The sequence below is a fragment of the Callospermophilus lateralis genome, chromosome 10, assembly GCF_048772815.1.
Source record: "Callospermophilus lateralis isolate mCalLat2 chromosome 10, mCalLat2.hap1, whole genome shotgun sequence".
Classification (NCBI taxonomy): Eukaryota; Metazoa; Chordata; class Mammalia; order Rodentia; family Sciuridae; genus Callospermophilus; species Callospermophilus lateralis.
In genome coordinates this window covers 71,209,443-71,225,710 of record NC_135314.1, presented here as the reverse complement: position 1 = coordinate 71,225,710, position 16,268 = coordinate 71,209,443, and the positions used below count along the sequence as shown (strand labels likewise).

Here is a 16,268-nt window from a genome sequence, read left to right as displayed (position 1 = left end):
CCACCACCACCACACACACACACATACACACACACACACACACACAAAGAGTTCTATAAACTTGATAAAGCAATAAAGTACATTATAACTTTGCTGAGATACCTTAAGAATGTCAAAAATATTGTACCAAATTGTTGCACACTTATAATCCCAGTGACTCAGGAGGCTAAAAAAGAAACATAACAAATTTGAGGACAGCCTCAACAATTTGTGGAGATCTAGTCTCAAAAATAAAAAAAAAAAAAAAAAAAAAAGAAGCTTTAGGGATGTAGCTCACTGGTAAAGCAACCCTGAGTTCAATCCTTGGTAACAACAACAACAAAAAAAAGGTCACAGATGTTATTCAATTTTTAGGCCTTATACCTGATTACAACAAATGGAACTCCAGAACTTCCAAATCCAGAGAAACTTTCCCCAGTATTTCAAGATTTCTTAAATCAATGTTTGGAAGTGGATGTTGAGTAAAGGGGTTCAGCCAAGGAATTGATACAGGTAAATTTGGAAATGATGCCATTATTGAAAAAGGTTGACTCTGTTTGAATAACCAAGAGAAAATTTTCATATGAAACATTTCACTATTCATTGGTCACTACCAGTAAGGCAGCTGCTACATTTTAGAGTTTCATCTGTCAAAAATAAAAATTTAATATCATTATAATACATTCTTGTATATTATTGAATATTGTATTCATTGAATGCTGGCATGAGTATATTTATGGACTGCTTAACTGTAGATATTTAGAAAGTAGAAAAACTAAAACAAAAACAACTCTGTTTTCAACTATGAAAGTTACATACTGATTATGAAGAGTTTGTGCAGATATTAAAGTATGTGTTGTTTAAGAAATTGTATTCTTAAGTAGTCTTCAGAGCTTAGTTGAAAAAAATGTTTTGCTTCTAAATTATGCACTTCTATGTTCCCTCTTTTTGGTAGCACCCATTTCTGAAACTGGCAAAACCATTATCTAGTTTCATACCACATATTCTGGAGCTAAAGAAGTATGAATAGAAACCGTTGACTTCATTGACGTGGTTTCATAGTTTTCTTCCATTTTCTGAAAAAAAAATGAAATGTAATAAAGTGTTTGTTGTTTCAAAAGTTGTGTAACATAAAATTTGCCATTTTAGCCATGTTAAGTAGACAGCTCAATGGCATTAATTACACTCACAAGATTGTATAACCTTCTGTTTCCAGAACAATTTTGTTGCTCCATACAGAAACTCTGCCACCATTAAGTAATAACTCTTATTTCTTCTCCTCCACCCCCTGGCAGAAACCATTCTTTTTTTCTGTTTTATTTGTTCTAATTAGTTATATATGACAGTAGAATGCACTTTGAAACAGCATACATAAATTTAAAAAAATATTTTTCTGGTTGTACATGTTATGGAATCATTTAGTCATACATGCACATAGAATAATGATGTCCAATTCATTCTTTCTACTACTATACTTTCTACTATTCTTCCTACCTCATACTCCCCTCCCATCACTTCCCTCTGCCTAATTTAAAGTAACTTTATTCTTCCACCCCTCCTCTTTATTGTGAATTAATGTCCACATATCATTGACAATATTTGACCTTTTTTCTGATTGAGTTATTTCACTTAGAATGATATTATCCAGCTCCATCCATTTACCCACAAATGCCATCATGTTATTCCTCTTTAAGGCTGAGAAATATTTCATCCTGTATATAAACCACATTTGCTTTATTCATTCATCTGTTGAAGGACACATACGTTGGTTCCATATTTAAACTATTGTGCGTTGAGCTGATATAAACAGTGATGTGGCCCCTCACTGTGGTATGCTGATTTTAAGTCCTTTGGGAATAGACCAAGGAGTGGAATAACTAGGTCAAATGGTGATTCTATTCCAAGTTTTCTTAGCAATCTCCATACTGCTTTCCATAATGGCTGCAACAATTTTCATTACCATCAGCAATATATTAGTGTCTTTTTTCCCCTACATTCTTACCAACATTTATTGTTGCTTGTCTTCTTGATAATTGCCATTCTGACTGAAGTGAGATGAAACCTTAGTTTGGATTTTCATTTCTTTAATTGCTAGAGAAATGAACATTTTTTCCATATATTTTTTGATCAATTGGATTTCCTTTTCTGTGAAGTGTCTGTTTAGTTTCTTAGCCCATTTATTGATTGGGTAATTTGATTTTTGGTATTAAATTTTTTGAATTCTTTCTTGGAGATTAATGCTCTATCTGAGGTGTGCAGGGCAAAGATTTTTCTCTCATTCTGTAACCTTTCTCTTCACATTGGTGATTTTTCCCTTTGCTAAGAAGATTTTTAGTTTGAATCCATCATATTTATTGATCCTTGATTTTTCTTCAAAAGCTTCAGGAGTTTTTTTTTTTTAAGGAAGTCAGATCCTAAGCTGACATGATGAAGATTTGGGCCTACTTTTTTGTCTATTAGATGCAGTGTTCTAGTTCCTAATTATTTAATACACTTTGAGTTTTGTGCAGGGAGAGAGACGGGGGTTTAATTTCATTTTGTTAATATGGATTTCCAATTTTTCCAGCACCATTTGTTGAATAGGCTATCTTTTCTCTTGTAAAAGTTTTGGTTGCTTTTCTCTATTATGAAATAACTGTATTTGTGTAGGTTTGTCTCTATGTCTTCTATTCCACCCAATTTATCTACAAGTCCCTTTTGGTGCCCATACTATGCTGTTTTGGTACTATGGTTCTGCAGTATAGTGTAAGGTCTGATATTTTGATGCGTCCTGCTTCACTCAATTCTTGACAAGAATTGCTTTGGCTATTCTGGGTTTCTTATTTTTCCAAATGAATTTCATGATTGCTTTTTCTAGTTATATGAAGATGGTCATTGGTATTTTAATAGGAGTCACATTAAATCTCTATAATGCTTTTGATACAATGGCAATTTTGGCAATATTAATTGTGCCTATCCAGGATCAGAGTATGTCTTTCAATCAGGTCTTCTTCAATTTTTTTTCTTTAGTATTCTGGAATTTACATTGTAGAGTTATTTCACCTCTTTTGTTAGATTGATCCCTCCCCTTTTTTGTGGCTTCTGAATGGGGTAGTTTTCCTAATCTATCTTTCACTAGATTCATCACTAATTTATAGAAATGTGCTTGATTTATATGTATTGATATGATGTACTCTTACTTTGCTGAATTCATTTATTCTAGAATTTTTTTAGTGAAATTTTTTTGATCTTCTAAATATAGAATCATGTCATTGGCAAATAGTGATAGTTTGAGTTCTTTTCCTGTACATATTACTTTAATTTCTTCCTCCTGTCTTATTGCTCTGGCTAAATTTTCAAGGACAATGTTGAATAGAAGTAGTGAAAGAGGATATCCTTACCTTGTTCCAGTTCTTGGAGGGAATGCTTTCAATTTTTCTCCATTTAGAATAATGTTGACCTTGGGTTTAACATAGATAGCCTTTACAATGTTGAGGTAGTTTCCTACATTTCCAATTTTTCTAGTATTGTAAACATGAAGGGGTGCTGTATTTTGTCAGATACTTTTTTCTGTATCTATTGAGGTGATCATATAATCCTTGTTTTAAAGTCTATGATGTGATAAATTACATTTGTGCATTTCTGTTTTTTGAACCGAACTTGCATCCCTGGGTTGAACCCCACATAATTGTGATGCACTATCTTTTCAATATATTTTTGTATTTGATTTGCCAAGATTTTATTGAGAATTTTTATATCTATTCTCATCAGGATATTGATCTGAAATTTTCTTTATGTGTCTTTGGTTTTGGTATCAGGGTGATATTAGCATCATAGAATGAGTATTGAAGGGTTTCCTCATTTTGTATTTCATGGAATAATTTAAGGAGTATTGGTATTAATTCTTCTTTGAGGGTCTTGTAGAGCTCATCTAAAAAATACATCTGTTCCTGAGCTTTTCTTGATTGGTAGGTTTTTGATGGTGTCTTGTATTCATTGCTTGAAAATGATCTGTTTAAATCATGTATATCCTGATTCAGTTTTGATAGGCCATATATCTCTACAAATTTGTCAATCACTTTAAGATTTTCAATTTTATTGGAGTATAAATTTTCAACATAGTTTCTTATGATCTTCTATATTTCAGTAGTATCCATTGAGATGTTTCTTTTTATCACATATTTTAATAATTTGAATTTTCTCTCTCTTAGAGTAGCCAGAAGATTACCAATTTTATTTATGTTTTCAATTAACCAACTTTTTTGTTTTGTCAAATTTTTGAATTGTTTCAATTTAATTGAGTCCAGATTTGATTTTAATTATTTCCTGTCTTCTACTGCTTTTGGTGTTGATTCATTTCTCTTTTTCTATAGCTTTGAGATATAATATTATGTCATCTACAGGAAAAGTACTTGTCTTAGATAAACTTTGTCTTACATCTCCTTTGTTCAGGGATGAATTTTAATGCTATCAGCTGTGAATCCAATGTTAATAAGCCCACAGTATACATTTTTAAATGTGTATGTAAATGGTAAGACACATAAAATAAAAGTCATATATATACTGATCAGTTGACGGAAAAGTGAACAAAGATTCACAGGAATCTATTCCTAAGAGTTAATGGTTTAATATTTATTCATAAAGTGTTTGTGGTAAATGTATAGAATGTGATTCCTGCAAATAATGATAATTGGCTGTATTTGTTCTTTAGATACACAGTTTATCAGGGGTGACTTACATAATATATAGTATACAATGCAATATACAGTACAATGTAAATAAGAGCCCTAAGAAAGATTGATTGGAAGACATAGTTACAAAATAATACATCTCAAGCCAATTTTCCAGGACTCAAATATGCTGTAATTTTCTGGAACATGGCCTTGAGGCCAAAATTAAGAGAAAAGAACTTTGAACAGCAGAGCTTTGTTGGCTCCCCTCTTTTCCCAGCCTGTGCCAGCTCACCAACCAGGGCTCTGCTTCACACATATTGTGGTTTCTAGGACATTAGAATGAAGGCTTTGAGTCTGTAGGATTGTGAATTAAGAGGCACCGAAAAGCAACAACTGAGTAAGTGTGAGTTTGTTCTCTTAAGTGAGGTTAGAAATCAGTCAGAGCTAACTTGTTTTGTCTGAGCCTGGAAAATTTCATGGTTACAAATGTGATTTTTAAACCATTTTATCATTCAGTGCACAAAAATCATTATTACTTTCTCATTATAGACATTAATGCAGAATAAGATAAAAATCAGAATGATCATCATTAACCTACTGAAAAAAATTCATTTTTCTTTCGTTTTTAAAGTGAGTGTCTCCCCCAAGCTGAAAGTAGTTTCCAGTTATTTGTGTGACATGAACTAAGTGCTTATTTTGTGTAAGCATTATCCTGGAGGTGAAGGATGAAAAGGAACTGCTATTGTTCATCCCTGGGAGAAGGGATGACAAACAGATACTCTCTCCCATCCTAGTTTTAGAAAGTAGCAGTTTGGGAATGTGTCTTAATAATAGAAATTGGAAAACACATCCTTAGACATGTTAATCAGTCTGAAATTTAACATAGTATTTTATATGTGAAAGCCTGTGAGAAAAAAAGGAAAGAAAAAGGACTTCATGAAAATAGAAGAGAGACCAGCCGAGTAGGGGAAGGGAACTAGGAAAGAGAAGAGGGGAGGGGGGGAAAGGAATGAAAAAGACCAAATTATGCCACATGTATGAATATATCAATGAGTGCCACTTTTACATACAATTACAATGTACCAATAAAACATGAATAAAAAAACGAAATGTAAAAAGTAAAAAAAAAAAATGCTGTTCTTAATACATCAGTATTGTGATTCACAATTCTAAAGGACCTTGTTTAAATGCAGATTCTGATTAATAGCTCTGAAATAGGGCCTGAGGCTGTGTATTTGCAACACTCAGGTATTGTTGATGCTGATTATCTATAAACCACTTATTGAAAATTAATTGATTCCTGAGCCCTATCCCCAGATAATCTGATCCAATATTCCCAGATTGGATGTGGCTATCTTGTTTTGACCAGCAATGCAAGTTGTTCCAATACAGATGGTATTCAGACAATACTTTTATATAGTACTGATTTATGAGCTCATAAAGATTTGTTCATTAACAGTCTCTCCTTCTAAGATTAACACATGTTTTCTAATTTCTGCCACCTGGACCTTTTTGTAATATACCTTGTAATATTAGGAAGATGAAAAATAAGTATTAAAAAATAACACGTTATACTCAAAATTAAAATGGAATTCAGGAAAAATAGCCAAATTTGCTTATTTGGAAAAAACATATTTAGTAAAAAATTATTATTAATTAATGCCTCAGGTGTTAAGTGCTAGGGTTACAAAGCTTAAGAAGAAAGTATCCCCTTTCTTTTACATAACTTTTTCAAATGAACAAATATGTACTGAATATTGTGGAAGCCACAGAGGCATCTTATTTTTTCTGGAAACTATTGCCTTGACAACTGAAATTTCCTTGTGGATCTCCTATTTCTAAATTTTATGTGTGCCAGACATTACTCTTTTTGCCCCTTTGAACTTTGACCACCTATATGCAAAATACAAAGCATATGTTCAACAAATCTTGGTTACATTTAATAGAACTGAATTTCTAAATTCCAGAAATTATTACTGAATTGCTTTTCAAAGATAAAATAACTTTGTACTGTGTGTAAGACTTGTCTTTAAGTATGCAGTTTGCTTCATTCCTGATAATCAAATTTCTATAATAATGCTGGTATTTTTCTCTTTTATATTAATAGAAGAATTAAGAATTAATCAATAAAGGAATGCAAATCCATGACAGTATTCTTCCCTTCCTATCTCTTATTTTATTTCTAACTCATCTCTATAAAATTAGAGCACCAGAGACTCTACATTTAAGATTGCAGCAGTCATCTGTAATAAGGCTTTGCCCAAACAATAATTTTTTTTTTTTTTTTTTTTTTGTCAGATAGCCACATCAAATAATGGGAACAGAGAAAACAATTCCAATAAAAATCATTTTAGTTGCAAATAAAGAACATAGTTTCTCCTGGGCAAAGTCTATGATCTGTAATATTGCTAGCTCAAGAAAGATGAAAACTATTCTGTTGTTTTCGTTTATGTTTCAAACATGATCAGTTAACCTTAAAAATACCAAGTAAATGCCACAGAAAAAGCAACTACCCCAAAATTCTTAGTGAAAACATTTTCAGGTCTATTTCTGTAGTTACCGAAAAAAAAAAAATGGATGTGGTGGATTTGGGGTAATATGTCACTGAAAGATGCTGGACTAATGAGAATTTAAAAGAAATAAAGCACAGAAAGAGAGCTGCAGCCATCCAAAGAAGCATAATTTGTAAATGTCGTTCCAGGCGGCAAATCACCCTTTGTTTTTACCCTGACATCTGCCTTACAGTCTGGAAATCCCCAGGCTGCAGGAGCTCAGATCCAGAAGGATTTTTCAGTCTCTGATTAGAGAAAAAAAGTTTTCTCTTTAAACAAGGTCATATAACAGTGCAAGTTTTAATTTTTGTTCAAACCTGATACATTGTTCAGCTCTAATCCAGGAAATAACCATGGGTTTGGAGAGGCTGGCTGTTTACATGTTCTCATCCTAACTCACTTGGGGGTAGCCAACAATTATTTCCACTTCAGTATCAATACTTGGACAAAGTAAGACCTATATACAAAATTTCATTCCATAAATGTAAATGTGTATTTTATATCATTTAGTTTTTAGTTGTCAAAATATAGGAGGATCATTTTGGTAATATAGCAAACCAAGTAGTAGCTATTTCAATGCATATGTATAAAACCTACAAAAGAATGGAAAATAATGTCTTAAAAATGATGATTCATTTCCACATAGATATGTCAAAATATCAATTTAAATATTCTAAATTTCAGTCCATATTTTAAGCAGAATAATTTTGTGACTTCTATTACACCCCCTATTTGTAGTAACAATTAGTGCTTCTGATATGTTTATTTTGTTCAGTGCATATTATGATAAATTATAGCTATTAAAATCCTTGAGCTTTTTAAAACTTGTAGCTATTTTCAATATGTAGAAATTATTTCATAGAACATTAATTCTTTCCCACATTTTAAGGACAAAAATGGGAACTTTTAAAACTGCTTACATTTTAATGTGAAAATGTTTAAAAGTAAAATTTGAAATATGGTAATATAATTATACTGACATCTTTTGTAAGTGATAACACATGATAACACATAATTAAATGGCTCCTGTACCAGAAGAATCACAACTAAGGAAAAAGACAAAGAGCCTAATTTATTCTGACTAATCAGGATTGATGTTAATTAAAGAAGAGTGCAAGATAATGACTTCTCATTACTACCTGATAGATGGAAATAGATTATTCTTCTTCTAGGTAAAATAGCAATTAAATAACTTTTTAAGCAGGATTTATTTTCAGAAGGCTTTCTCCTATAATTGTTGAAGCATTTGTACAAAGGTATTTTTGAAAAATCATCAGGAAAAAATGGATTTCATCTAAGACTGTTTTTTCTTTAGTATTTTGTCACATTTTGGTGGGTATGCACAAGAAAAAGACAGTATCTGAGCAAGTGGTAATCAGAACAAAACTGACTTGCATTATTCTGTGGAATGTTTTGCATTGAAGTACGTAGTCTAGTATAAAGTGATTAAAGTACAAGTTCAAATCCTAATTCTTCTATCAACCAGTTCTGTGACTTGCACCAAGTGTTTGAACTTCTGTAAGGTTTAATTTTCTCATCTTTAAAATTTTAAAAATAATAGATTCTGCTTCATAGGGTGGTGTATCATCCACAGCATGGAGCTTAGTACATACAAGGAGCTATATAAATGTTAGCAACCATATGAGAATGTAATTGCCATGTAAAAACTCACCACAATCTTGGTGGCTTAAAAGAACAAAATTTTATTTTATCACCAGTTCTATGAGTCATTAGTCTGGGTATAAATTAGATGTGTTTTTTGCTCAGATCTTCGGAGAATCAAGGTGTTAGCCAGGGCTTCAGTCATATCTGGAGCTCAGGTCCTATTCCCAGTTCACAACTTGTTGCAGACCCCAGGGCCTTGCAGGTGGAACACTGAAAGTCACCCACCCATTCCCTGACACATGGCCCTTCTGTGACATGATGGTTTGTTTCGTGAAAGCCAACAGTAATGCATCTAATGCTGCTTCTCTCTCCCTGCCCTCTTCATCTCTTTGAAATTATTGATGAAGAGCTCTCACCTCCTCAAATAATTTTATTAACTTAAAGGTAGCTGATAATAGACCCTGATTACATCTGACAATTGCCATCATCTTCACAATATTTTAATTTCTTGAGGATTCAGCACTTCCTTTTAGAAAAAAAAAATAACACTAAAAAGAAGCCACAAAATTTCTAAATATCCGAATACAGGCTTAGAAGACATTGTTTCTGATATAGTAATGAACTAAGCTTCAGAAGGTTCTCTGAAAACTGAGATTTTTTTTTCTCCAGAGAGTTAAATAAAATGATTATGAACTCTTCTAGATTGCCAAAGGAAATTATTACCTACAAAATAATTTTGTCTCACATGTATACACATATACAAATGGGCTTGCAAAAAATTAATGCTATTTTCAAAATGAAAGTAAAACATGAAAAAAAATGTTGGGGAATTACCTTTGGGAAAGGAATGTGAAAGCTTCAAAATAAAAATGGATTTGCTTATGTGAACCCCATAAAAAGTAAATAACAAGAAAGCTGGAGGTGATGAAGGAAGGGTTTCTCTGCATAATTGCCTGATAGTAACTATCACAAAAGATTCCACCAGCTGGGGTGCTGTGGTGCAGGCCCATAATCCTAGTGGCTCAGGAGGCTGAGGCAGGAGGATCAGGAGTTCAAAGCCAGCCTCTGAAATTTAGTGAAGGCAAAAACAACCCAGAGAAACCCTATCTCTCTTTATATAAATTATAAAAAAGGGCTGGGGATGTTGCTCAGATGTTAAATGCCCCTGGGTTTAATCCTCAGTACCAAAAAAAGAAAAAAAGAAAGAAAGAAAAAGACTCCACCAGAACCAGGATCACACAAAACCTATGGAACCCGTAGCAGCCTCATATAGAAAGTGCTTCCACAAGCAACTGTCTATGAGTCTTAACTGATGTCACTCATTATTAATCATTGTGACCAAAGATTATTGTTAGAAAATACCTGAGATGATTCTCCTCTTTGTCTTTAAACACTTCCCCTTACCTCAACCCTTTGAATGTGCCCATAGATTACCATGCCAGACATATTCCCATTGTAGTGTTATGCTATTTACTTTGAAATGCTCTGCTATTCCCCAATAAATATCATTATTCCTTGAAGACTCACTTGCTGATTGGCATCAGATTGGCATCTTTATGAAAATTAGACCTACTAAGAAAGAATGGTTAATTTATGCTAAATTAACGTATAACTGGAGAAAACTCTATAGTAATGTTTTGGAGAAAATTTTTTAAATGTATCAAATGGAGCCCTTTTATTTGTGGTAAGTACATGATGTGTATCACAATTAGTGCCTTTTATGGAAAAATACTTAGGTCAAGAAAATCATTTCAGAAATTCCTGCAGGAAAAGGTAAATTGTAGAATTGATTGGATGAGTTTTTTGAACTAAATAAGGAAAAAGAATCAAATAGCTAAGAGTTAAATTAGTTAAAATAAGAAGTTTAGGGAGGTATATCTGGGTCAAAACGGGCTTGTAAAAAAAATAATACAGCAAATGAGGAGAGAGAACACCTGCAAAAAAATTTTTTTAATATATTTTTGCTCCTATAAACTAAAGTAGAATGTCACCAAATAGAACTCCACCCTCAATAGCAGCAAGCTGCACATTTACCTTCTCACCTGAACTCAGTGGCAGGGTCTTTATTCCATGGTAATGATTTTTAAAGAGGGAAAAATCTCCTGCAAATGAGCTAGTTCTTAACAATAGAACCTGATCACACCAGGCTTAGGCTGAGAAAAACTTGGAAGGTTTCAGAGGTTTTGTGCAGCAAAAGAATGAGACAAACATGAAATCAAGAAAAGTGATATATGTATAAAATTAAGCTTGCATAGCTGTGAGATTCCAATTACTGAGGGGACTTAGTGATAGAGGCTTGGGCAGTACTATTGACTCAAATATTCTGCCACACAATGTTTTCCTTGTCTTCCTGTGAACTTTGCTTCCTTAAGGAACTCTGTCTGGGGAAGGGTGAGAGACCATTCTGTTTGTTACCACCATACATAAACTTAGATTGGTCACAAAGGTCCTTAAAAATAAAGAATCTTTCCCTGTGCCCATAGAAAGAGATGCGATGATGGGTTTGAGAGGAATAATATTGTTGGTTCTGAGATGGAGGAAGGGAGCCTCCAGCCAAGGAGTCTGTATGGCTCCTTTAAACTGCACAAGGTGAGGAAACATTCTTTTGCAGATGATCCAGAGAAAATCCCAGCTCTGCTGACCCTCTGACATTATCCTAAATAACCCCTGTGTCAGACTTCTCTCCTGCAAAACTGTGGGACAATAAACTTGTGTGGCCTTAGGCACTCTCTCTGTGGTCATTTGTAACAGCAGCAACAAAATACTAATGAAAATGTTGAAAAACCTATATAATTTGAGTAAAATATCATTCTTTCAGTAGAGAAACAAAAAATATGGTAGAAAAAAAGGGATAGTGAAAGCTAATTATTGCTCCCATCTGTTCTCCTAGTTTAACCAACACTAACTGCAATACCTCTTTAGGAGTATTTACCCTCTTGGGACACTCAGAAAGTCTAGAGAGGTAAGGCGTTAATAACGGGGAAAGGCCTATGCTAAAGAATAAAGAGCAAGCAAGCAAACAAATGAAAAAACATCAATCGAGGTCTGAATTCCAACTTTTTGTCATAGAGGACTTGGGATACTGAAGTGAGTATTTAAAGTTCAATTCTCAGTTGTGCTACCTTCATGATGAAGATAATTACATATATAAGGATTGTCAAAATAAGCAAATGAGTGAATATTTAACTAATAGCCAGTGCATAGTATATCATAACTGAAGGAATTTTACCTATTGATTACTAATTTCATTTCTGGTGATATATGTAAACCATAAAGAAGTTATATGACATGTCAAAAATTCACATTGAGGAAAACACAGGATAGAACTAAATTTCAAGCTCTCTGACCTCTAACTGCTTTTTCACTATTGACTGCATCCTCTTTTAGTCAAAAGGTAGGTTTTATTACATAAGAAATTTCCTCAAATCATCATTTTAAATATAAAACTTCACAAAACAGTTTGGACGCATTTCTATGCTTTAATGAATGAAATATTTTAGTATCCTTTATAGAATATGGGTTTACAGAGGCTATAGAAAATGATGTTTAAAATACTCTGCTCATTACTACTGTCAAATGTAAAACTCACCAGTATTCATAGACCATCTTGAAGTCTATATGAATGATTAATCCTTAAACTGAGCATTTTATCCGGCATCTCCCAGGTTGGGTTCCCAAAAAGCAGAGCATAAAATGGGTAAAATGGGCATTCTTGGGAAAGCAGTTTATTGGTTTATTAGAAATATACTCTCAGGAGAAGGGGAATATATATATACATATATCTCATATGTATGTGTATATATATATACATACATATGAGAGAGAGAGAGAATTTATTTTGTTTTCCTTTGTTTAAAGTTGAGGAAACTGAGGATCAAAGATGTTAAATTATCTGATCAATTCTCACTGGTATACTGATAAATGTTTAAAAATCAGCTTTTTGAGTGGAAGAATATTGAAGAAGCCTTGGCTTATATTATATATATATAACATATGTATTTAGTAGTGGAAAAAAAGCTAAATAGATGTGATCGATCATGGAGGCAAGTTTCAACCTGGTTAAATGGGGTTAAATAGGGAGTTATAGAGTAGGAATTGAACCATAGAATGGGCTCACCCTCAGGCATGAGTACATTTTGTTCCCCAATTTCACTTGGTCAAAATGAGGACATGTGAACTATTAAATATCAATAGGTTCAATCATCCCTGGGATGAAGACATTGGGACAGTCATATAGCATCCACTACAGTCACAACAGCAACCATTCATCCAGCATCAAAAAATCTGGATAAGAACAAGGTCTTAAATTCAAATTAAAGCACAATCTCTAGAGCAAAACATTACTTTTAAATCACACCCTTCCTGGGAGAACACAAATGCACTGATCTTGTTTATGAACAACTTCAATATCTGGTTGAGACTGCGGGCCGATCGTTGTAGGAGGATGAGTTTAGAACAAACCAGTATATCAACTAGTTAATTATCACTAATCATGATAGAAATCATGCTATGACACATGTTCCGCTAAGATATATCAATACTTTCTAGCATCTTATAAATCATTATATTGTGGTCCCATATGTGTAAGGTTAATTTTAAAATTTCCTTTTAGCAAATATGTATACAAAGAAATTTCTAGAACTATTTTGCATTGCTTTTTTTCATTGTGATGACAAGAATATACATCCAACAGTGAACATGGTACCCCAGATGAAGCCTGAGAGGTGAATCCTTCAAGCACAAAGTAACATAAAATCACATTGACTGCAATAATAAATATAAGAGTTACTAAAATACCTTCTTCTTAATAACAACACACAACAATTCATACATATTTATATCTTATTTTATAAAGGGCAATGAGCCTATTTTTGTTCTGCATGCTAACTCATACCAAAGAAACTGTCACCAGCCACTGTTTTTTGGTGGTTTAGGGTTTTTTTTTCCTTCCCCTAGCTTAAGAGTCTTTTTTCCAGATTCTCATTGGCATTTAGTTTATAGGAACAAGAGAAGTTTGTCTTTATCCATGGACACCTGTTACATTGATCTTTTACTTAATATTATTTTTTTCCATTGGCTCAAAGAAAGAAAATAGTTAATTTTTCTAAGACTGTACAAACTTATGGAAATAGCATTGAAATAAGGTGATCTTTCTTTTTTAAATCATTGGTCTTTTTAAATTAATTTAATTAACTTTATTTTAGCATAAAAAATAAATGACTCATTGCTAACCTTTGAAAATAAGTACATTTTTACTTATGAATTCATAACCCACAAAACTTAATTTGCTGACACAAATATGAATACAATCTCAGCATGTTGAATATTCTATTTCCAGATAGGACCATGTAATAAACAAGCACATTTTCTACAACACAGCTAGATTCAAAAATCAACCTGAACAGCAACATAGAGGGAGTTGTTTAATAACACCCAGAGTGCAAGACCCATCCTGGGAGTCTCCTTAATGAATCATCTCATCCCATATTCTTTGTCAAAACCTTAAATGAATTAAGTGTTTGGCTTGCTGATAAGTGGGATGCAGCAAAAGTAATTGAATGTGGTAATCAAAGATTTGTTAAACCTGTCACTGCACATCATTATCAGTTTTAAATCCAACACAACACAATTAGCTTACAATAGTTATAGTTGAATCAAGTCCACGATATGGTTGGATGAGTAATGCACACTCTTCATTAAATTAAATTAGACTCCAAGTAGGTGAACAGAATAAAGGTTGCATGTGTGAATGGTACAAATAAGGTAAAGCACAGGATTTATGGAGTGCTAAGCCTATTTCCTGAAGCAATGTGGGCTAAATAGCCTTCATTACTGCCTCTTAGCCAGCAGACATGCCATAGATCAGGCAAGAGCCTAAAAATTAAAATGTGCTTAACTCCAGCCCCTGCCTTATGATTGATTTACCAAAAGTAAATAATCTGATATGTACCCATTAGTAAGTGCTAGATACTTTCCTTTTTCCATTTTTACCAGTACTAAAAATTATAAGAGTGGAAATTAACAACCTTTTATTGTTTGAGGGAAGAAGGTATCATCCAGTTCTCCCAGCTGATTAGTAGTTAAAAACATTTTTTTAATGGCTAAATTCGTGACAAAAACCCTACTCAAATTTATTCAATAGTAGAAAATCATTTGAAGTTATTTGTAAAGATATTTGTTTAACATAAAAAAATAAAATTGTAATGGTTATAGGATATATTCACATATACACTCATAAAAGATTTCAGGGAAATAATGTTTTGGGAGATGACTATTTGGGAAGCACAGAGATAAGAAATGTAGGACAATTGTGCAAATCCTGGCTATAACTCGGTTACATTCTGTTAGACTAAAGTCTGAAAATTTTTGATATTCAAAGGTCGTCTGAATTTCTTATTGCAGACATGGAATTGCACAAACTTATACTAACTACGCTGGAGTGAACATTTTGATTAATTTGAAACTTTGAAACCTTATAAGAGGACTAGAATGGTCATAGTTCCTATGAAGGTCATCTACTTCTCAGTATCATGTTATCAGATAAATCAACTTAGTAATGTTTTCTCGGCAGTATATTTATGATCTTGGTGAATATTTTCTTTCATTAATACTAAGTAAAAATAGGCAGGTACTTTTGAGTTTCTAGAGATCAGACTGATTTTATCTTAGATAAAATATTTGGGAAATATTAAATACTAACCAATTTTTATTTCTGCCATCCACCCTTACTACCATTTCCTAGCTGTCCTTTATCTCTGACATTTCAGCACATTTTTACCACTTGTCCATTTTACAGTGTGTTCCATGGTTGCATCTTCATTTGTCATTTCCTATGGCCTTGTAACCAGCCTCCTTAAGCCCTTCAATAATGTGACTGTCTTAGTCAGTTTTTTTTTTTTCCCCTGCTATGACTAAAAAACTGACCAGAACAATTTTAGAGAAGGAAAAGTTTATTTGGGGGCTCATGGTCCAGGTACAGCTGGATCCATTCCCCAGGGCTCAAGTGAGGCAAAACATCATGGTAGAAGAGCGTATGGGGTGAGGGAAGCAGCTCACTTAATGATCAGAAAGCAGACAGAGAGAGAGAGAGAGAGAGAGAGAGAGAGAGAGAGAGAGAGACTCCACTAGCCAGATACAAAATATATACCCCCAAAGTTATGCCCCCAGTGACCCACCTTCTCAAGCCACAGACTACTGGCCCTTAGTTACCACTCAGTTAATCTCATAGGGGACTAATTCAAGGATTGGGTTAAGGCTTTCATAACCTCATCACTTGTCCACTAAACCTTTTTTTCTCGAATCTCACACATGAGCTTTTGGAGGACACCTCATATCCAAACCATCACAGTTTCAAACCCCAGTACAGACCAGAGACTTCTGGGAAATGATGCTGAACACATCTAAACTCATCCTTCTGAGTTTCCATGCTTTGCAATCACAACATGTTGGCTCTTTGGTGAGTGTTCAGGTATTTTTATGA

General features: G+C 33.4%; 1 pseudogene; it reads left to right on the top strand.

Annotated features, from left to right (window-relative positions):
* Positions 1 to 1,009, top strand: part of LOC143407863 (serine/threonine-protein kinase PAK 2-like) — a 28,024-nt pseudogene extending 27,015 nt beyond the window's left edge.
* The last annotated feature ends 15,259 nt before the right edge of the window (positions 1,010 to 16,268 follow it).